General features: G+C 45.5%; 1 pseudogene; it reads right to left on the bottom strand.

Moving 5' to 3' along the window:
- Positions 1-1,870: 1,870 nt before the first annotated feature.
- LOC120050648 lies at positions 1,871-13,429 on the bottom strand (annotated as a pseudogene).
- Positions 13,430-22,431: the final 9,002 nt, after the last annotated feature.

Below are 22,431 nucleotides of genomic sequence, written 5' to 3'. Positions count from 1 at the left end.
CATAGAAACACTTTGTTGAGGTCTTCTTCTCCCCACTAACACTAACTCTGTAGGAGACTGATAATGCTGAGGAAGGGCACCTGCTTCCAAAAGTCTCTGCTCCGCATGTTCACTCAATGTACAGGCCATAGACCCAGTGTCAAGCATGCCCTTAAGCTGCACTTTCCCATGTACAAACACAGAGGTGTAAAACAAATCTGAAAAAGCCTCAACCTCTTGTGAACCTAACATAACTATTTTCTCTCCTTCTTTCGCATCAGAGCACAAAATCTCATACGTTTTCTCGAGATCATCAGATTCTTTCTTGGGGGTAGACAGTTGAACACCCACATTTCCCCCCTTCACCTGTGGGCGTGTCAGTTTAACGGCTGCTGCTGTGGTGGTGAGTTTCTCTGCTGTTGTGGTGGGCGTCTCTCACCACCATAGCGTTCCCCCTGTTTTGGACAATTTGACTTCCAATGATCTGGGGAAAAGCACCAGAGGCACAGGTTCTCATGTCTACAGTGCATCACAGTGGACTGATATGTTGAGCCACAAACCCTGCATTCCCTACGCCTGAAGAGTTGGGCAGGGAAAGATGGTGCCTTGGCAGGGGCTGTGAAACCATAACAGGTGGTATGCTCTTCTCTAAGGTACGTTCAAGCAGGTGAATGAGTCACTCGATACTTGCACTCTGCCCATCTTGTTTGGCACTTGATGTGAGAGAAGTGTCACTGCACGCACCAGCATTGACCCCGCCTTCAAACAGAGTTATCTGGGGATGTACTGTTACTTGCTTTGAGGATACAGTGGTAGATTGACACATGGTGGCCTTCCTGCGGCCTTCATATTCATAGATTCTCTCCTGTACTTCACTCGCAGTCCATTTCTCAGCAGACTTGTATTGGAATACTGCTGCCAGTTTGGGGTCAGGGCAGTATGTTACAAACATCCTAACGACATCGGAGTTGGAGCTGTCAATCTTCTTACCTTGTCTGTTAAGGCCCTCGTCAGCGACATCTACGGCCTTGTTCAATCGAACCCAATACTCCATAACAGCCTCTCTGGGTACAGGTTTAGAATTGTAAAAATCAGCCAAAGGCATGCATGAATAGGCCAATTCGCTGAAATTCTGTTTCAGAATGTCAAATACAATTTCTGGCTTCTCTGTAGGATCAACAGTTGTCTCATTGCGTAAATGTATCTTTACCATGCCTCTTGCTTTGCCAGATAATCGACTAATCATCTCATCTGATTGTTCTCCAACCGGACATCCCTTCCTCCTCAAGTATATTCTCATCATCTCCTCCCATTCATGAATGGAGCATTTGTCTGTACCATCTCCTCTATATGTAGGAGGTTCCTTTATGTCTGATTGCATGATGAACTTAATTTTACTGAGGTCTACATATCCTACTGACTCTGAATGATGATCACTTATCTTTTCTGTACTTACTGGTGGCTCATAAGTACTGGACCTGCCACTCTGTAGTTCTTCCCTAATGGAGCTCCCTATTTCCCGGGCTAGCTGAGTGACCAGCAACATGGGGGAACCTCCTGCAGCTACAAGCTTTACAGGGGTTTGATCAGAGTATGAGAAAAAACCTCCCCCTCCCAGCAGTGAATTTGGGTTCATTACCATTATAAGATGCCATGCCACTAAACCACTAATGTTACGTTAAAATGTCTGTTGATGAACACACTTCTATCTTAGTTAACTATAAACAGCGCTCTCAATACATCGTTGTCAGAAAAAAAATAAACAGGAAAGAAAAAACTGCAGTTCCGCTTTTTGCCACAAGGCGGCAAGAGTACCTCAATGATGTAATTAGTCTCTAGAGCAGCAGCGCCGTGGTGATTGAGCTGACGTCGATCAACGATGAATCCGGGTCTAGAAGGCACCAATGTAACCGGTGCTGTACTGCACCGCTGTAACTCTGCGTTGTGTGTGGTTGATTGAGACTATAGACGTGGACATTGGGGATCAGATAGTTTTAATCAAGCAGAATTCACTCGCTGCATCCTGCATCTGCATCCAAAAGAAAATAAAACATTTGTAGAGCACATATGTTCTGCGAATCGTTGCCTCTTGCTCTCATAGTGCATCAACATTATTTTTGAATACAAAAATTAGTACAGCCTCTCCTTATTATACATAACATATTGTAATGACCTGACTAGATCATAAAAGAACGACTGTCCAGACAGAGGATTGAGTTTACGAATGGACGGTTTATTAAACCAACTTTACACAGGCTACTGTTTGGCCGTAGCCCACGCCAAATAAATGAAAGATAACCCACAAGCCAATCGTGACCTTCTCTTGTGAAGCCCAGACGTAAGAGAGAGAACAAAGGCAAAACCTGGTCTTAACTTCCAATGCTCCATCCCCCTGCCCAACCCCCCTCCACGCCACTCCGCCAACCGCCAGGATGCCCGGCATCAGAACATTCCAGGCATTCCCGTGATTGGCAGATAGCAGGTTGACTGACATGTCGGACCCCGCGAACACAACCACCTACTAGCCTAACACATAACACACAGCTGTCTGTGCGGGTCGCTACACAGCCCCCCCACCACAAAGTCCCTCGTCCCCGAGGGAACAAACAAAGTCTCTGAAGCGACCCGGAGGTCTCCTTTGCCTGCGTGGCCGTGATGGTCGCAGAGTGCCCCTCTGGGAACCAGGGGATGAAGGCAGGGATATGGGGGACAAGGAAGCGGGAACGGGTAATACAGTCCGTGGCTCTGGGGAACCACGCGGTGACACAGGGGGGGAGACAGGGGGAGTGGGCTGTCTGGAGCCTTGTCTGCGGCACCTGGGGGTGGGTGCCTGGAGAATGGCATTGCCAGAGAGGGGAATTGTGGGGGTTCCTGGGGTTTGGGGAGAAGAGGCCCCTCTGTATGGGGCTAACCTGTCCCGGTGCAGTGCCACCTTTCTCCCCCTGGGAGGAAGCTGCACCCGGTAAACAACCTCCCCTACCCTCTCCAGGACACTGCAGGGTCCCACCCAGTGACTGTCCAACTTGGGGCATCTGCCTTTTTTCCTTAGCGGGCTGTAGACCCAGACCAGCTCCCCAGCCACAAAGTGCCTTCCCCGGGTGTGCACGTCATAGTTCCTCTTCTGCCTCACACCTGCATTCACCAGCTGCTCTCTGGCGAAGGTGTGGGCTGTCTCCAGGCGGTCCTGGAGTCTCCGGGCATACTCCGGCCCCGGGGGAACATGAGGGCTATCCAGGGGCCGACCAAACGCCATCTCCGCAGGGGTGCGGATCTCTCTCCCCAGCATGAGGAGGGCAGGCGTGCAAGAGGTGGAGTCTTGGACAGCGGAGCGGCATGCCATGAGGACCATAGGCAGGTGCTTGTCCCAGTCACGCTGGTGTTTGGAAGAGACGATGGCCAGCTGCTGTCCAAGCGTTTTATTGAAGCGCTCTACAAGGCCATCACTTTGAGGATGGAGAGGAGTAGTGCGGGTCTTGTGCATACCCAGCCTCTCACACATGGTGGCGAACACACGGGACTCAAAGTTTCTGCCCTGGTCGCTGTGGATGGACTCTGCAGCTCCAAACCTGCTGAACATCCCCGCTGTCAGGGCGTCGACGATGGTCTCTGCCTCCTGGTCAGGCAGAGCATAGGCCTCGGGCCATTTTGTGAAATAGTCCATGGCCGTGAGCACCCAGCGGTTTCCACTGTCTGTGGTGGGGAACGGCCCAACTACATCCACTCCCACCCTCTCCATGGGAGCCCCCACTGGGAACTGTTGGAGCTGAGCATGAGAGCGGCCTGGGGGGCCCTTTCTCGCTGTGCAGTTGTCACAGCGGCGACAAAAGTCCTCCACATCCCTCTTGTGCTGCCCCCAGTAGAAGCCCTGACGGAGACGGCGCAGTGTTTTTGTGACCCCAAAGTGTCCAGTCCCCACCCCGCCATGAGTACTCTGGAGCACAGCCTCCCGCAATGCTTTTGGGACCACCACCTGCCACCTCTCCTCTCCCGTAGCTGACTCCTTCCATGCCCGCTGTAGCACGCCATCAGCCAGCCGCAGTCGCTCAAACTTTGACCACAACCCTTTGGTTGCGAGTGAGAGCGCTGTCACCTCTTCCCATGGTGGCCTCACCTGCGCCTCTACCCACTGTAGCACTGGCTGTAGGTCTGTGTCCCGTCCCTGCTGCTGCCGCCATTCAGCCACGTCGACAGTCTGCAGCTCACAGCAGACAGGCCCGCTCGCCCGACACACTGTGGCACAGACCCCCTCTGCACACAGCTCTCTCTCCCGTCCCTCTCTCCGCTCACAGTGGCGGCAGCCGTCTGCAGTACAGGGCCGACGGGACATGGCGTCGGCGTTGGAGTGGCGTGCCCCTGCACTGTGAAGTCATACGGCTGAAGCTCCTCCAACCAGCGTGCCACCTGCCCCTCTGGCTCTCTGAAAGACATGAGCCACTGGAGAGCAGAGTGGTCAGTCCTTACAGTAAAGGGCAGACCACCCAGGTAGTACTTGAAGTGTTTGACGGAAGCCACAACAGCCAAGAGCTCCCGCCGGGTGACACAGTAGCGGCGCACATGTTTGTCAAATGTTTTGCTGAAGTACGCCACCACTCTCTCCCCCGCTGGCCCCACCTGGGCCAGCACCCCACCCATGCCCACATTGCTCGCGTCTGTGTCCAGGATAAAGGGCAAGGTGAGGTCAGGGGGGGCGAGCACGGGGGCCTCGATCAGTGCACGTTTGAGGGTGTTGAACGCCTCCTCACACTCCACTGTCCAAGTGAAAGCTTTGTCCTTCGGCAGCAGGCGGTTCAGTGGAGCAGCAACGCTTGAGAAGCCCCGTACAAACCTCCTGTAGTACGAGGCCAGGCCCAGGAAGCTCTTCAGCTGACGCTGGTCGGTGGGGGTGGGCCAGTCTCTGACAGCCCCTACCTTGTCCTCCATGGTGCTGATTCCCTCCTTCCCCACTCGGTGGCCCAAGAAGGACACCTCTCTCCTCATGAAGTGGCACTTCTCGGGGTGGAGCTTCAGACCTGCGGCAGCCACCCTCTCCAGCACACGCCGTAGCGCCCCCAGGGCTGACTGGAAGGAGCTGCCATGGGCCAGGATGTCATCGAGGTATACCAGACACTGCTGTCTGGGGATGCCATCCAGCACCCTGTCCATCAAACGCTCAAAAGTAGCTGGAGCGTTGCACAGGCCAAAGCACAGGACCTTGAACTGCCAGTGTCCTCTGTTAGTGGAGAATGCAGTTTTGGCTCTGGCCTCTGGGGAGAGGGGCACCTGCCAGTAGCCACTGCGGAGGTCTAGTGAGGAGAACCAGGAGGACCCCCTAACCAGGTCCAGCGACTCATCGATACGTGGTATGGGGTATGAGTCCTTCCTGGTTACCTCATTCAGCCGCCTGTAGTCCGCACAGAACCTCAGCTTGCCCCCCTTCTTCGGAACCATGACGACTGGCGCCGCCCAGGGGCTGTCTGAGGGCTCAATGAAGTCTGCCCGCTGCATCTCCAACACAGCCTTGTCTGCCGCCTCCTGGCGTGCCAGCGGGATACGGCGGGGACGCATCTTGATGGGTCGAGCATCACCTGTGTCGATCTCATGCTGCACCAGATGAGTCTGACCCACCTCTTCCTCACTCAGCGCAAAGCTGTCTCTGAATTCAAACAGCAACTGCCACAACCGTTCCTGCTGCTCGGGGTCAAGACCAACACAGTTCCTCCCCCATATCTCCCTCACTGCAGACAGTGTCCTCTCCTCTCCCATCTGGGGTAGCTGGGCTGGGGGGGCGCGGCCTGGGCTCACAGAGGGCTGTGTCATGGAGGTAGCTGGGGGAATGTAACACACCGCAGTAGGTGACAGGGGGGCTGGGGAAAAGTCACACACAGCTGTGGGGGAGGGGGGGCAGCCATGAGTCTCTGCTGCTTTAACTGTTGGAGTAAAGGGTTTGTTGGGTTGAGTGAATGTGACATTAGGGGGGGCCATGGTGACTTCCGGCCCTCCCTGGAAGCTCAGTGTGCCCCTATTTAGGTCTAACTGGCAGCCTGTGCTCCTAAGAAAGTCCAACCCCAGGATACAAGGGTCCTGTACAGCCGCCACCCACACAGGATGACGCACAGTCCTGCCCCCTACTGTCAGAGTCATTATTCCCTTCCCTTTCATGGGTGCCAGCTCACCTGTGACTGTGCGGAGCTGCACAGTTGTAGGCTCACACTGAGTCCAACCTGGCACAATATCTGGCCTCACCAGGGTTACTGTGGACCCAGTGTCCACCAGGGCGGAGCAGGGCACACCCTCCACAGTGACAGGGACATGACAAAAGTCCCCAACACAGGTCCGGCCCACCACAACAACAGGCTCCATTCGCTTGCTCTCGTCTGCTTCTGGGGGAAGTGGAGCCTTGCGTCCCCGTCTGTGCCGGTGGGCTCCTCCTGAAGATGATGGTGGTTGGGATAGAAAGACAGGGGTCCGCACTACCCGGTCTATGCGGACCCCGAGCCGTTTCCCTGAGCTCTGGGGGACATGGGGCAATTTCGGCGCAGATGGCCTGGCTGGCCACAACCCCAGCAGACCCTGGGACCAGGGTGTGTGTTTTGTGCCGCCTGTAGCGACACAGCACGAATGAGTTCTGTCATTTCAGCCACCCATGCAGGCTTTTCCGGCTCCGGGCTGCTCTGCCCCCCAGCTCGCACAGAGGGTGTGTCTCCCTGCACCCCCACCAAAGCCCCAGCTGAAGTCCCAGCCCACACCAGCTCCCTCTCCAAAGCCATCTCCAAGGCTATCTGCAATGACTCAGGATGAGCCAGCTGGGTCTGTATGCGCAGCTCCGTAGGAGAGAGCGCCTGTATGAACTGGTCCCGTGCTAGCTCGCTCTGCACGGAGGGGGGCATGTGAGCATATGCCCGCCGAGAGAGGCTCTCAATGTCATTAGCTAACACCCGTAGAGGCTCTCCAGGCTGCCTGCGTCTATTACTCAGTTCGGAGCGCAGTAGCCCGGGCTGTACACACTGTCCATAGCGCCTCCTCAGTGCTCCCACTAAAGCGCCATAATCATGTCTGTCCTCGGGGCTAATCAATATCAAACAGGCCAGAGCTTCATCCGTGAGGCATAAAGCCAACTGCAGTGCCCTTTCTTCATCCGACCACCCCCTAAAATGAGCTAACAGTTCAAACTGAGCATGAAAAGCTTCCCAATCCGCCTTACCGGAATACTTCGGGGTCTTAACAGATACGGACGCAGCCGGGAACTGGGCGCCGCCATGTTTGTTTACATCCTGAGCCCCAGATTCCTCGTCCCGCCGCGTCGACGTCACCACTTCGGCCCGCCCACCAGAATCCGCGCGAAACACAGTCGACGAGGCGCTCATGCCCGCTTCAGCCGCCATCACTCTAGCGTCCTCCCTCAAGCGGCCTCTGCGCTCCGACGCCCTGGCGATCTCCTCAGCCAGAACCTCCGACGTCCATTCACACGTATCTCCTTGGCCATAATCGTCCCCTACCTCCACCTTCACTTTCGGATTCCCTCGAAGCATTTTCAACCCCCGTTCTCACCTACGGTAGCTAGCCACAGAAGTCAGCTAGCTAGCTGGCAAACTTTTATCAACGTTTTTACTTCTGACACCAATGTAATGACCTGACTAGATCATAAAAGAACGACTGTCCAGACAGAGGATTGAGTTTACGAATGGACGGTTTATTAAACCAACTTTACACAGGCTACTGTTTGGCCGTAGCCCACGCCAAATAAATGAAAGATAACCCACAAGCCAATCGTGACCTTCTCTTGTGAAGCCCAGACGTAAGAGAGAGAACAAAGGCAAAACCTGGTCTTAACTTCCAATGCTCCATCCCCCTGCCCAACCCCCCTCCACGCCACTCCGCCAACCGCCAGGATGCCCGGCATCAGAACATTCCAGGCATTCCCGTGATTGGCAGATAGCAGGTTGACTGACATGTCGGACCCCGCGAACACAACCACCTACTAGCCTAACACATAACACACAGCTGTCTGTGCGGGTCGCTACAATATTTTACATAGATAAAAACACATGCCTGCATCCAAAAGAGAATAAAACATTTGTAGAGCACATATGTTCTGCAAATCGTCACCTCTTTCTACAACAGATGCACAATACAAGGGACTGGGATAATTTGGAGAGCTAGCCATCGTTCACACATACACATGCTAATACCTTAGCTAGCTATTAACCACATGTTGAATTCAGAATGTTGATATCATCCTAAAAAGAACAATTACAAGTGCATCTTAACAATACCATTCCCTTATGAGTAACCTCTAAATATACAACATTATTCATGAACAAAACACTGTGTGTATGACTTTGTGCTTAAAAGAATCAAACTTTTCTGAAGATGACCTACCTCTCATAGTGCATCAAAATGATTTGAGCACGAGCACACAGGGCATAACGTAGGCATAACACTCCCGTACTCCCAGGATGCAGGCATGCATAATAACAAATCAACATGACATATTAATATATGAACCTGGTGAAATTCACACAGTACTTTAACAACTGTTACACAGAGTGTGCATTCGGATTACTGGACAAAACGCGCGAACAAAAAGGAGGTTTTTGGTCATAAAGAGGGAAATTATCGAACAAAACTAACATTTTTTGTCTAACATGCAGACCTGGGAGTGCCACCAGATGAAGATCATCAAAGGTTAGTGATTCATTTTATCTCTATTTCTGCTTTTTGTGATTCCTCTCTTTTGCTGGAAAATGGCTGTATGGTTTTCTGTGACTAGGTAAAGCCTTTTTGAAATCAGACACTGTGGCTGGATTAACAAGAAGTTTATCTTTAAAATGGTGTATAATACTTGTATGTTTGAGGAATTTTAATTAAGAGATTTCTGTTGTTTTGAATTTGGCGCCCTGCAATTTCACTGGCTGTTGGTTAGGTGGAACACTAGCGTCCCACTTGTACCAGAGAGGTTAAGTGTGGAAAGCACTACAGGATTGCCAGTATAGCGAGAGTGGGACGCTGGGAGAGAAGGGCAGAGTAAAGCAAGAAGAGATGCAGAAATACAAGAATGTGCCTCTAGGTGGCACCATAGGGTATCTGGATCATGTAACCAGAATGGCAATTTCTGAAAGTTTGCTGCCCAGTAATAGCATAAAAAGTGCAAGCCCTCCACTAAACTTGCATCTCTGAAGTAAAGATCTACTGACTCTGGGTACCTTTCCCCCCAAGATAAATGTGGTAACAGCCTGATTGATTGACTTTAAAAAAAACGTTGGTAAAAACAATGGGATAGATTGAAAGATAACGGGATTTGGGTAAACTGTTCATTTTTACAGTATAAATGCTTCTTATAAGTGATAGTGGTAAGCTACTGTAACCCATCTCTGAAAATCTGATTTCATTTACGTAAGGATGACACAGCCCCTTGACTAGGTCAGCAGAGTTCAGGCCCATCAGATAAGCAGCTTTGTCAATATCTGGAAAGGCAAAGTTTTACGATTGAAAGATTTTTAGATTTTTCAAATACTACTTTATAATGAAGAGGTTTTAAATCCTCAGCACTCAGCCTCAGTGCCATCTGCTTCTGCTTGCTCCTCCCGCTGCTTATTCTTGAACTTCATGTTCCCGTAGTGCATGATGGCACCAGTCAGCTTATAAATGCCATTAATCTCTTCTTGGGCAAATCCAAGCACATTAAAGGCCTCCTACTTCCAAATGAAAGATAATTGTTTTGCATTGGAGAAGGGGTTGGACTATTATTGCATATACAGTATATAGATATATTACTCACATCAGTAACCATTAGCTCATCTGCATCATTGGGGCGGCAGGTTGGAATAGTAACCTAAGTAAAGGTTGCAAGATTGAATCCCCGATCTGACAAGGTAAAAATCAGTTGTTCTGCCCCTGAACAAGGCAGTTAACCCACTGTTCCTAGGCCGTCATTGAAAATAAGAATTTGTTCTTAACTGACTTGCCTAGTTAAATAAATAAACAATTAATTAATTAATGGAGGTTACAGCAATCTCTCCTTGGGAGATGAAGGCATAGTCATAGGGATTGCTGGTGATGAGTAGCATCTCTGAAAAGAATTGAACAGCTCAGTTTAATTTGTGTTTGGGCTGTGGTATAGGTCAAAACAAGATACACTCACTATTAGGATTGGGGTCAATTTGAAAATTGCTATTGTGTTATATTATAAATAGATGACAAATTAGCCATAATCAAGTTTCGAAAAACTGCAGCTGGAGATTGATTTGTGTGCTTCCAATTTCAGTGTTGCGTACTTTCATGGAATTTAAATAATTTCAGCTTTCTTATGAAAAAGGAAATAAATCATAATTCACGCTACATTGTGCTGTGCGTAAAACGCTGGGGGATCGAGGAAGCACAATGCCTGGGTTGGCTGTGCTGCACCATAAGAATTTTATTGGATTTCATCAGAAATGTTCAGTTTAATCCAGAATTGACCTCAACCCTACTCAGTTTGATGATTCAATACTCACCCAGCAGTTCTGGTTTCTTTTGTGACAGGATCTGGTAGAAGATGTGATAGTCTCTCTCAGCCTTGAGCTGGAAAGTGACACGTGATTCTCCAGAAGATCTGATCAGTATGGAAAAGTGCTTTTAGAATTTGTGTTTCCTGTCAAAGAGATCTGTTCAACCCTGAGCATATTTAGTACTGTACTCACTCAAGTCTCAATGTCAGCAGACGAAAGCTTCCCAATGACTTCAAAATTAATGAGGATGAATTTACCCTGTAAATTATTGTAATTTCATAAATTAATGACCACAGGAGATCTGGGTTCAAGTAGTGTTTGTTTTCTTTTTGAATATCTTAGGTGCGCTTGATTGAGCTTGCATGGTGTAATCAAACACTGAACGTATTTGAAATGAAACAATACTTTTTAAACTCAGGTTTGGTGCACAGACAGTCTCAAAAGGGAAGATTAGCTGATGGACCTGAGGAAGATTGACTAACGTCATGACATCAACTAATGGTTATGCAATTCAAATGCAGAAGATAACATATAAGAATGATATTTGACAAACAAACAAGACCAAACTTACAAATCGGGAGGAGTTGTCATTCCTGATGGTCTTGGCATTACCAAAAGCCTCCAGGGCAGGATTGGCCTGGATGATTTGATCCTCCAGGGTCCCCTACAACCCAACAACCACACAGTGTTAAAATGCAGTAATAAAAATCAATACTGTACAAACAAATATTGGATTTTGTCAACATACTGTATGTCCATCCAGCCATGAAGAATGTTTAATTTAGGATCGATAATAATGAACATTTGCATAATTATTTACCTTTTTTTCTTCTGCTGCACTTTTCTTTCCGCCAACAGCAGCAATGCTGGCGAAATACTGAATGACTCTCTTGGTGTTAACAGTCTTTCCAGCACCGGATTCTCCACTGGGATTTAAAATACAAATGTTGATGTCTCAGAATTTCTCTTAACTTTAAATAGCCTCAGATGGATATAACCTTTGGTTGATGTACTTACGTGATAAGGACAGACTGATTTTCCCTGTCTGTTGAAAGAGAAGTATCAGTAAATGTGACATTATCCAAATATCATTTGATTTATATAGATGAAAAGGAGAAGTTACATTTTACCTGACAACATGTACTGGTAGGCATTATCAGAGATGGAGAAGATGTGAGGATGAGCTTCTGTCCTCTTCTTGCCTCTGTATTGTGGTAGCATATTTCTGCTTTACCAAATGAGGAGAGTTACAAACTACACACCAGTCAGAGATATACTTAAACTACATCTTTAATAATAATAATAAGCTTTGCAATAGCATTTGAATTCAACAAATCACTATTTCTAATGAACCGTTGAGAAGTGACTACAGAAAAAAACAAAGATATTTTATAGCCAAGATACACCCCTCTCAACTTACACTGATGAACCACAGATCTTAGGAACAGTTCACAAAGATTAAGATTTGTATGAAAGATATCTATAAAACATAGCAGACAGTTACTGCTGTGTCAACAGTTCTCATTGTAAAAACCAGTGTCTGGCCCCCTTACTCCAAAAGGGAACCGTCTCTCCCTGGTACGGCATAGAACAGAACCATTAGCACATCCAAGGGCATATATCAATTGTCAACTCCCATCTCAAGTAAACCCCCTCTTGACACCACTCCTGGACAAGCTCACTGAGGGGAGTGAGCCTCTAGGTCATACACTATCCCAGGATAAGTGTAAGATCAGAGAGGACATACAATGTTTCCAGACACTGCCATACACCTCCCCCCAATGGGAAAAGGAGGGAGTGACTGGCGCACACATTGTGGAGACAAGTAATTGGTTCCCCATTAATCACGCCATCCCTTCACATGGTTTAAGAATAGGTAAAGACACATTCACATATGAAGACAATGTTCCATTCTGTCCTCTTCCCTTTCTGATATTCTGCATAGCACCAGGGACATGTGAAAGACAAGCCTGACCTCTCCCCTCTCTGGGCCCCAGGTGACTGAGCCCCAGCTGAGGGAAAAGTGCAACTGCCAACACTATCGTCCAAAAGGATACATTCTAATGACAAGTATCTCACATAAGCATATTATGCAAATAAAACATCTTAATTAATTATGTTACCCAACTAATTCTGATTCATCCGCCACAGTATGCATTGACAACAGACTGATCGTACACTGGCAGCCACTTGTATGGGTTGACAGTGACACAGAAAAGCCCTGACTAGGTCTGTCGAAGACAAGGAAGATTCATATTTAGTTTAAATCATTTGAATGAATGATTGATTTAATGGAGATAATAGCAGACAGGTCATTGCTTACGTAGATCATCCAGGCTGCGTAACGCTCTTTGAGGTTAAACAGCACAGCGGGCTCGTGCAGGAAGGTGAACATCGCCATGTCCTCAATTTTATCAAACTTTGGCGGGTTCTGGGGGTGGACGTCGATCTCCTTCACAGTAACAGTCTGAAAGTAGAGGAAATTAAATTGTTTGTTTCATTTTCAAGGTGCAGAGGTTTTCTCATCCTAATTTGAGATTACACACAACATTGAATTTTCACATACATCCATTTACATGAAAGTTAGAGATCTCAAATTAGGATTCTTCTTTTTGTTGTCTCTTGTGAGAATAATTTTTATATTAATCAATAAAGCGTATAACTCAATTCACTTTATAACAAATGTTTAATCAATCATAGAGTTATCCAAGTAGGAGAATGTATTATCTAATGATTTTCCAGGTCATATTTTTTTTAGAAATGCTCTTCAACAAACTATTTACCTTTCCAAACTCCGTATCAGCGGTGACTTTAGCCCCATCTCTGCTGGTGATTGTGGCCTTGACGTACTCAACCTCAGGGTCAGACACATAGCACTCTCTCTTTATGTCAAAGGGTCTAGTCTGGCATTCCATACGCTCCTTGTCTGATTTACGCAGAAAGGAAGCTGCGGCGCCAAACTCTGCCATCAAACTGTCCCCCATTCTTAAACCTGTAAAGGCAGGAACAGAGCATTGAATACATACAGTGCCTTCAGAAAGCATTCATATCCTTTGACTTATTCCAAATTTTGTTTTTTTCAGTCGCAATTCAAAATGGATGAAATAGATTTTTTTCTCTCTCAACCATCTACACACAACACCCCATCATGATAACGTGAAAACATGTTTTTAGAAATGTTTGCAAATGTATTGAAAATGAAATCTGAAAATACTGTATCTCATTTAAATAAGTATTAACACACCTGAGTCAATACTTTGTAGAAACACCTTTGGCAGCATTTTCAGGTCTGAGTCTTTGCAATATTTGCCCATTATTATTTTCTAAATTCTTCAAGCTCTGTCAAATTGGTTGTTGATCATTGCTACGCAACCATTTTCAGGTCTTACCAATAGATTTTCAAGTAGATTTTGGTCAAAACTGTAACTCGACCAGGAACATTCACTGTCTTGGGAAGCAAATCCAGTTTAGATTTTGCCTTTTGTTTTAGGATTTTGTCCTGCTGAAAGGTGCGTTTGTCTCCCAGTGTCAGTTGCAAAGCAGACTGAACCAGGTTTTTTTTCTAGGATTTTGCCTGTGCTTAGCTCTATTACATGTATTTATATCCTATAAGACTCCTTAGTCCTTGCTTATAACAAGCATACCAATAACATGATGCAGCCACCACCATGCTTGAAAATATTAAGAGTGGTATTCAGTGATGTGTTATGTTGGATTTGCCCCAAGCATAACTCTTGTATTCAGGACATAAAGCGAATTTCTTTGCCAAATGTTTTACAGTTTTACTTTAGTGCCTTATTGCAAACAGGATGCATGTTTTGGAATATTTGTTATTCTGTACAGGCTTTCTTCTTTTCACTCCGTCATGTATTGTGGATTGTCTACAATGTTGTTGACTCATCCTCAGTTCTCCTATTGCAGCCATTAAACTATAACTGTTTTAAAGTTACCATTGGCCTCATGGTGAAATCCCAGAGTGGTTTCCTTCCTCTCTGGCAACTGAGTTAGGAAGGATACCTGTATCTTTGTAGTGACTGGGTGTACTAATACAACATCCAAAGTGTCATTAATAAATTCACCATGGTGAAAAGGACATTTTATTTTTACCCATCTAACAATAGGTGCCCTAATTTGCAAGGCATTAGAAATCCTCCCTGCTCTTGGTGGTTGAATCTGTGTTTCAAATTCACTGCTCGACTGAGGGACCTTACAGATAGATAATTGTATGTGTGGGGTACAGAGATGAGGTAGTAATTTCAAAATCATGTTAAACCCTATTACTGCACACAGAGTGAGTCCATGCAACTTATTATCTAACTTGTTTAGCAACTGTTTATTCCTGAACTCATTTAGGCCTGCAATAACAAAGTGGTTGAATACTTATTGACTCAAGACATTTCAGCTTTACATTTTTTTATACTTTGTAAAAAATATCTAAAAACATGATTCCACTTTGAATTATGGGGTATAGTGTGTAGGCTAGTGACACAAAATCTCAATTTAAATAATTTTTAATTCAGGCTTTAATGCAACAAAATTTGAAAAAAGTCAAGGAGTGTGAGTAATTTACAGAAAGTACCAGGTTTGAGTTGGAAAAATGCCCTTTATGCGTTGGTTTGGATAGTGTGTATGTAAATGCATTCTGCCCACTGGGCACACACTGGTTGAATCAATGTTGTTTCCACGTCTTTTCAGTGAAATTACGTTGAACCAATGTAGAAAACACATTGAATTGACATCTGTGCCCAGTGGGTATGTACAGTTGAAGTCGGAAGTTTACATACACCTTAGCCAAATACTGTACATTTAAACTCAGTTTTTCACAATTCCTGACATTTAATCCTAGTAAAAATTCCCTGTTTTAGGTCAGTTATGATCACCAGTTTATTTTAAGAATGTGAAATGTCAGAATAATAGTAGAGAGAATGATTTATTTCAGATTTTATTTATTTCATCACATTCCCAGTGGGTCAGAAATTTACATACACTCAATTAGTATTTGGTAGCATTGCCTTTAAATTGTGTAACTTGGGTCAAACGTTTCCGGTAGCCTTCCACACCTCCCCAAATAAGTTGAGTGAACTTTGGCCCATTCCTCCTGACAGAGCTGGTGTAACTGAGTCAGGTTTCTAGGCCTCCTTGCTCGCACACGCTTTTTCAGTTCTGCCCACAAATTTTCTATAGGATTAAGGTCAGGGCTTTGTGATGACCAATCCAATACCTTGACTTTGTTGTCCTTAAGCCATTTTGCCACAACTTTGGAAGTATGCTTGGGGTCATTGTCCATTTGGAAGACCCATTTGTGACCAAGCTTTAACTTCCTGACTGAGATGTTGCTTCAATATATCCACATAATTTTTCTCCCTCATGATGCCATCTATTTTGTGAAGTGCACCAGTCCCTCCTGCAGCAAAGCACCCCCACAACATGAGGCAGCCACCCCCGTGCTTCACGTTTGGGATGGTGGTCTTCGGCTTGCAAGCCTCACCCTTTTCCTCCAAACATAACGATGGTCATTATGGCCAAACAGTTCTATTTTTGTTTCATCAGACCAGAGGACATTTCTCCAAAAAGTATGATCTTTGTCCCCATGTTCAGTTGCAACCCGTAGTCGGGCTTTTTTATGGCAATTTTGGAGCAGTGGCTTCTTCCTTGCTGAGCGGTCTTTCAGGTTATGTCGATATAGAACTCGTTTTACTGTGGATATAGATACTTTTGTACCTGTTTCCTCCAGCATCTTCACAAGGTCCTTGCTGTTGTTTTGGGATTGATTTGCACTTTTCACACCAAAGTACGTTCATCTCTAGGAGACAGAACACGTCTCCTTCCTGAGCGGTATGACGGCTGTGTGGTCCCATGGTGTTTATACTTGCATACTATTGTTTGTACAGATGAACGTGGTACCTTCAGGCGTTTGGAAATTGCTCCCAAGGATGAACCAGACTTGTGGAGGTCTACCATTTTTTTTCTGAGGTCTTGGCTGATTTCTTTTGATTTTCCGATGATGTCAAGCAAAGAGGCACTGAGTTTGAAGGTAGGCCTTGAAATACATCCACAGGTACACCTCCAATTGACTCAAATGATATCAATTAGCCTATCAGAAGCTTCTAAAGCCATGACATCCTTTTCTGGAATTTTCCAAGCTGTTTAAAGGCACAGTCAACTTAGTGTATGTAAACTTCTGACCCACTGGAATTGTGATACAGTGAAATATAAGTGAAATAATCTGTCTGTAAACAATTGTTGGAAAAATTGCTTGTGTCATGCACAAAGTAGATGTCCTATCCGACTTGCCAAAACTATAGTTTGTTAACAAGAAATTTGTGGTGGTTGAAAAACGAGTTTTAAAGGCTCCAACCGAAGTGTATGTAAACTTCCGACTTCAACTGTATGTATGTACACTCCCCTCTGTATTTTTTGGACAGTGAAGATAATAATCTGCAAGAAAACCAGCCACATGTAAATCTTAAGTTCAGCAAATTTCATATAGACATTCAAATCAAAGTTTATTTGTCACGTGCGCCGAATGACAGTGAAATGCTTACTTACAGTCCCTAACCAACAGTGCGATTTTAAAGAACAGAATAGGTATTAGGTGAACAATAGATAAGTAAAGAAATAAAAACAACAGTAAAAAGACAGTGAACAATAACAGTAGCGAGGCTATATACAGTAGTGAGGCTATATAGCGGCACTGATTAGTCGGACAATTGTGGTAGTATGTACATGTAGGTATGGTTAAAGTGACTATGCATATATGATAAACAGAGAGTAGCAGTAGCGTAAAAGAGGGGTTGGGGGGTGGTGGGTGGTGGGACACAATGCAGATAGTCCGGGTTGCCAATATGCAGGAGCACCGGTTAGTCGGGCTAATTGAGGTAGTATGTACATGAATGTATAGTTAAAGTGACTATGCATATATGATAAACAGAGAGTAGCAGCAGCGTAAATTAGGGGTTGGGGTAGGGGCGGGACAATGCAAATAGTCCGGGTAGCCATTTGATTACTTGTTCAGGAGTCTTATGGCTTGGGGGTAAAAACTGTTGAGAAGCCTTTTGGTCCTAGACTTGGCGATCTGGTACCGCTTGCCAGGCGGTAGTGGAGAGAACATTCTATGACTGGGGTGGCTGGCGTTGTTGACCATTTTTAGGGCCTTCCTCTGACACCGCCTGGTGTAGAGGTCCTGGATGGCATGCAGCTTAGCCCCAGTGATGTACTGGGCCGTACGCACTACCCTCTGTAGTGCCTTGCGGTCAGATGCCGAGCAGTTGCCGTACCAGGCAGTGATGCAACCAGTCTGGATGCTCTCGATGTTGCAGCTGTAGAACCTTTTGAGGATCTGAGGACACATGCCAAATCTTTTTAGTTTCCTGAGGGGGAATAGGCTTTGTCGTGCCCTCTTCACGACTGTCTTGGTGTGTTTGGACCATTCTAGTTTGTTGGGGATGTGGACACCAAGGAACATGAAGCTCTCAACCTGCTCCACTACAGCCCCGTTGATGAGAATGGGGGCGTGCTCGGTCCTCCTTTTCCTGTAGTCCACAATCATCTCCTTTGTCTTGATTATGTTGAGGGAGAGGTTGTTATTCCAGCACCAACCGGCGGGGTCTCTGACCTCCTCCCTTTAGGTTGTCTCGTCATTGTCGGTGATCAGGCTGTTGTGTCGTTGTGCAAACTTAATGAGGGTGTTGGAGTTGTTACTGGCCACGCAGGCGTGGGTGAACAGGGAGTACAGGAAGGGACAGAGCACGCACCCCTGAGGGGCTCCAGTGTTGAGGATCAGCGTGGCGGATGTGTTGCTAGCTACCCTCACCACCTGGGGGCGGCCCATCAGGAAGTCCAGGTTCGAGTTGCAGAGGGAGGTGTTTAGTCCCAGGATCCTTAGCTTAGTGATGAGCTTTGAGGGCACTATGGTGTTGAACGCTGAGCTGTAGTCAATGAATAGCATTCTCACATAGATGTTCCTTTTGTCCAGGTGGGAATGGGCAGTGTGGAGTGCAATAGAGATTGCATCATCTGTGGATCTGTTTGGGCGGTATGCAAATTGGAGTGGGTCTAGGGTTTCTGGGATAATGGTGTTAATATGAGCCATTATCAGCCTTTCAAAGCACTTCATGGCTACGGACGTGAGTGCTATGTGTCTCTAGTCATTTAGGCAGTTTGCCTTAGTGTTGTTAGGCACAGGGACTATGGTGGTCTGCTTGAAACATGTTGGTATTACAAACTCAATCAGGGACATGTTGAAAATGTCAGTGAAGACACCTGCCAGTTGGTCAGCACATGTCAAGGACACACGTCCTGGTAATCCGTCTGGCCCCGTTTCCTTGTGAATGTTGACCTGTTCAAAGGTCTTACTCACGTCGGCTACGGAGAGCGTGATCACACAGTCATCCGGAACAGCTGTGATGCTCTCATGCATGTCTCAGTGTTGCTTGCCTCGAAGCGAGCATAGAAGTGATTTAGCTCATCAGGTACGCTCGTGTCTCTGGGCAGCTCGCGGTTGTGCTTACCTTTGTAGTCTGTAATAGTTTGCAAGCTCTGCCACATAAGACGAGCGTCGGAGCCGGTGTAGTACGATTCAATCTTAGCCCTGTATTGGCGCTTTGCCTGTTTGATGGTTCGTCGGAGGGCATAGCAGGATTTCTTATAAGCTTCCGGGTTAGAGTCCCGCACCTTGAAAGCGGCAGGTCTACCCTTTAGCTCAGTGCGAATGTTGCCTGTAATCCACGGCTTCTGGTTGGGGTATGTACGTACAGTCACTGTGGGGACGACGCCCTCGATGCACTTATTGATAAAGCCAGTGACGGATGTGGTGTACTCCTCAATGCCTTCGGAAGAATCCCGGAACACGTTCCAGTCTGTGCTAGCAAAACACAGTGAAGCTAAAAGTTTTAATTTGGCTCTTTACTCCAATTTTTTGGAAAGTACAGAATGTCACCTTTTTATTTGAGAGTATATTCATACACATCTGTTTTACCATTTAGAAATAAAAACACTTTATGCATCTCGTCACACCATTTGAATAGTTTTTTTTTCATAATAGGAACTGAATGGTGAATAATGTATTGTGTCATTTTGGAGTCACTTTTATTGTAAGTAAGAATAGAAGATGTTTTCTGAACACTTGGATGGAAAATAATTCATTATGAATAAATAATGATGAGTCAGAAAGTTAGAGGCACAGATATCATACCACCCCTTTAATTGGTAGTGGTGAGAGGTTAGCATGTCTTAGGAGTATTATCTTTGTCCCTCTAAGTTTCTCACTCATCATTATTCACAATTCATTAATGATTATCTGTAATCATGGTAGCATCCACATTAATGTAGAAGTGTTCAGAAACATTCTATTCTTATTTAATATTAAAGTGACTCCAAAATGATACTACATTATTTACCATTCATTGCTATTGGGCACATCATAATCTAAAGCACAACCAAAACAAACTGTACATGCAACCAACATGTTTGTAGAGTCACAAGCTTGATGTAGTCATTGTGTACTCGGAATATGGGACCAAATAGTAAACTTTTGACTACTTAAATACACATATAAGTGAATTTGTTCAAATACTTATGACACTATCAAATAAGGGGACTAGATACATAAACTGCTTTAATTTCTAAACGGTAAAACAGACATGAATGAAAAACCATCCAATAAAAAGTGTGATTATGTACCGTCGCCTCATACGAAACATTTTATCTCAAATCCAAAAGGCTAGAGTAAAGAGCCAAATAAATACGAGTGTACTGTATGTATGTATATGTAATAAGCTAATCTTCAGATTTACAGTGCCTTCAGAAAGTATTCAGACTCCTTGAATTTTCCCTAATTTTGTTAGGTTACAGCCTTATTCTAACACACAATACCCCATAATGATAAAGCAAAAACAGGTTTTCAAAAATGTTTTCAAATGTATAAAATAAATTGAAATATCACATTTGCATAAGAATTCAGACCCTTTGCTCAGTACTTTGTTGAAGCTCTGTTTGCAGTGATTACAGCATCGATTCTTCTTTGGTATGATGCTACAAGCTTGGCACACTTGTATTTGGGGAGTTTCTCCCATTCTTCTCTGCAGATCCTCTCAAGCTCTGTCAGGTTGGATGAGGAGCGTCACTGCACAGCTATTTTCCAGTCTCTCCAGAGATTCAATCGTATTCAACTCCAGGCTCTGGCTGGGCCACTCAAGGACATTCAGAGACTTGTCCCAAAGCCACTCCTGCGTTGTCTTGGCTGTGTGCTTACGGTTCTTGTCCTGTTGAAAGGTGAACCTTTGCCCCAGTCTGAGGTGCTGAGAGCTCTGGAGCAGGTTTTCATCAAGGATCTCTCTGTACTTTGCGCCATTCATCTTTCCCTTGATCCTGACTAGTCTCCCAGTCCCTGCCGCTGAAAAACATCCCCACAGCATGGGGGATGCTGCCACCACCATGCTTCACCGTAGGGATGGTGGCAGGTTTCCTCCAGACGTGACGCTTGGCATTCAGGCCAAAGAGATCAATCTTGGTTTCATCAGACCAGACAATCTTGTTTCTCATGGTCTGAGAGTCTAGGTGCCTTTTGGCAAACTCCAAGTGGGCTGTCATGTGCATTTTACTGAGGAGTGGCTTCTGTCTGCCCACTCTACCATAAAGACCTGATTGGTGAAGTGCTGCAGAGATGGTTGTCCCATCTCCACAGAGGAGACTCTAGAGCTCTGTCAGAATGACCATCGGGCCCTTCTCCCCCGATTGCTCAGTTTGGCTGGGCCGCCAGCTCTACGAAGTCTTGGTGGTTCCACATTTCTTCCATTTAAGAATGATGGTGGCCACTGTGTTCTTGGGGACCTTCAATGCTGAATATATTTTTTGGCACCCTTCGCCAGGTCTTTGACTCGACACAATCCTGTCTCGGAGCTCTAAAGACAATTCCTTCGAGCTTATGGCTTGGTTTTTGCTCTGACCTGCACTGTCAACTGTGGGACCTTATATAGACAGGTGTGTGCCTTTCCAAATCAAGTTAAATCAATTAAATTTACCACAGATGGACTCCAATCAAGTTGTAGAAACATCTCAAGGATGATCAATGGAAACAAAGGGTCTGAATAAGGTATCTGTTTTTATTTTTAATATATTTACAAAAATATCTAAAAACATGTTTTCGCTTTGTCATTATAGGGTATTGTGTATAGATGAGGATTTGTTTTTATAAGGCTGTAACATAACAAAATGTGGAAAAAGTCAAGGGGTCTGAATAATAAGGCACAGTACCTTTGGCTGGTTTCTCACTGTTGATGGTTTGTTGAACGCCAGAATTCTCATAACAAACATTTCTCAAACGTAAGAAACAACAACCATTTAAATCTTCATACTTTACAGTATTTTTTACAATATCAACCATATTTTGATAGTTTTACATTTTATTGTGTTAATGACAAAGGCAACCATGCATTATTGTTGTAATAATCTAATTTCAGTGTAATGCAATAATATTAAATCATATTAAATACATCAACAACTTTATGGCTTCAGGGCTATATTTTGCTGTTCTTTGGAACCTATTTTGGAATGCAAAGAGTAAATTAGCTTTTGGATTTTTCCTTAATACTTCATAATGAGCTCCCAAGTGGCGCAGCGGTCTAAGGCACTGCATCTCAGTGCTAGATGCGTGGTTCTACAGACACCCTGGTTCAAATCCAGGCTATATCACAACCGGCTGTGATTGGGAGTCCCATAGGGCGGTGAACAATTGGCCCAGTGTCGTCCAGGTTTGGCCGGTGTAGGCCGTCATTGTAAATAAGAACTTGTTCTTAACCTCTCTAGGGGGTGTCCAACATCCAGTGAAATTGCAGAGTGCCAAATTCAAAAACAGAAATACTCATTATAAAAATTTGTGAAACATACAAGTGTTATACATCGGTTTAAAGATTAACTTCTTGTTAATCCAACCACGGTGTCAGATTTCAAAAAGACTTTACGGCGAAAGCAAACCATGCGATTATCT

The sequence above is a fragment of the Salvelinus namaycush genome, chromosome 7 (assembly GCF_016432855.1).
Source record: "Salvelinus namaycush isolate Seneca chromosome 7, SaNama_1.0, whole genome shotgun sequence".
Classification (NCBI taxonomy): Eukaryota; Metazoa; Chordata; class Actinopteri; order Salmoniformes; family Salmonidae; genus Salvelinus; species Salvelinus namaycush.
Note: the sequence above shows the minus strand (reverse complement) of the source record. Positions and strands in the feature narration are given on the sequence as shown.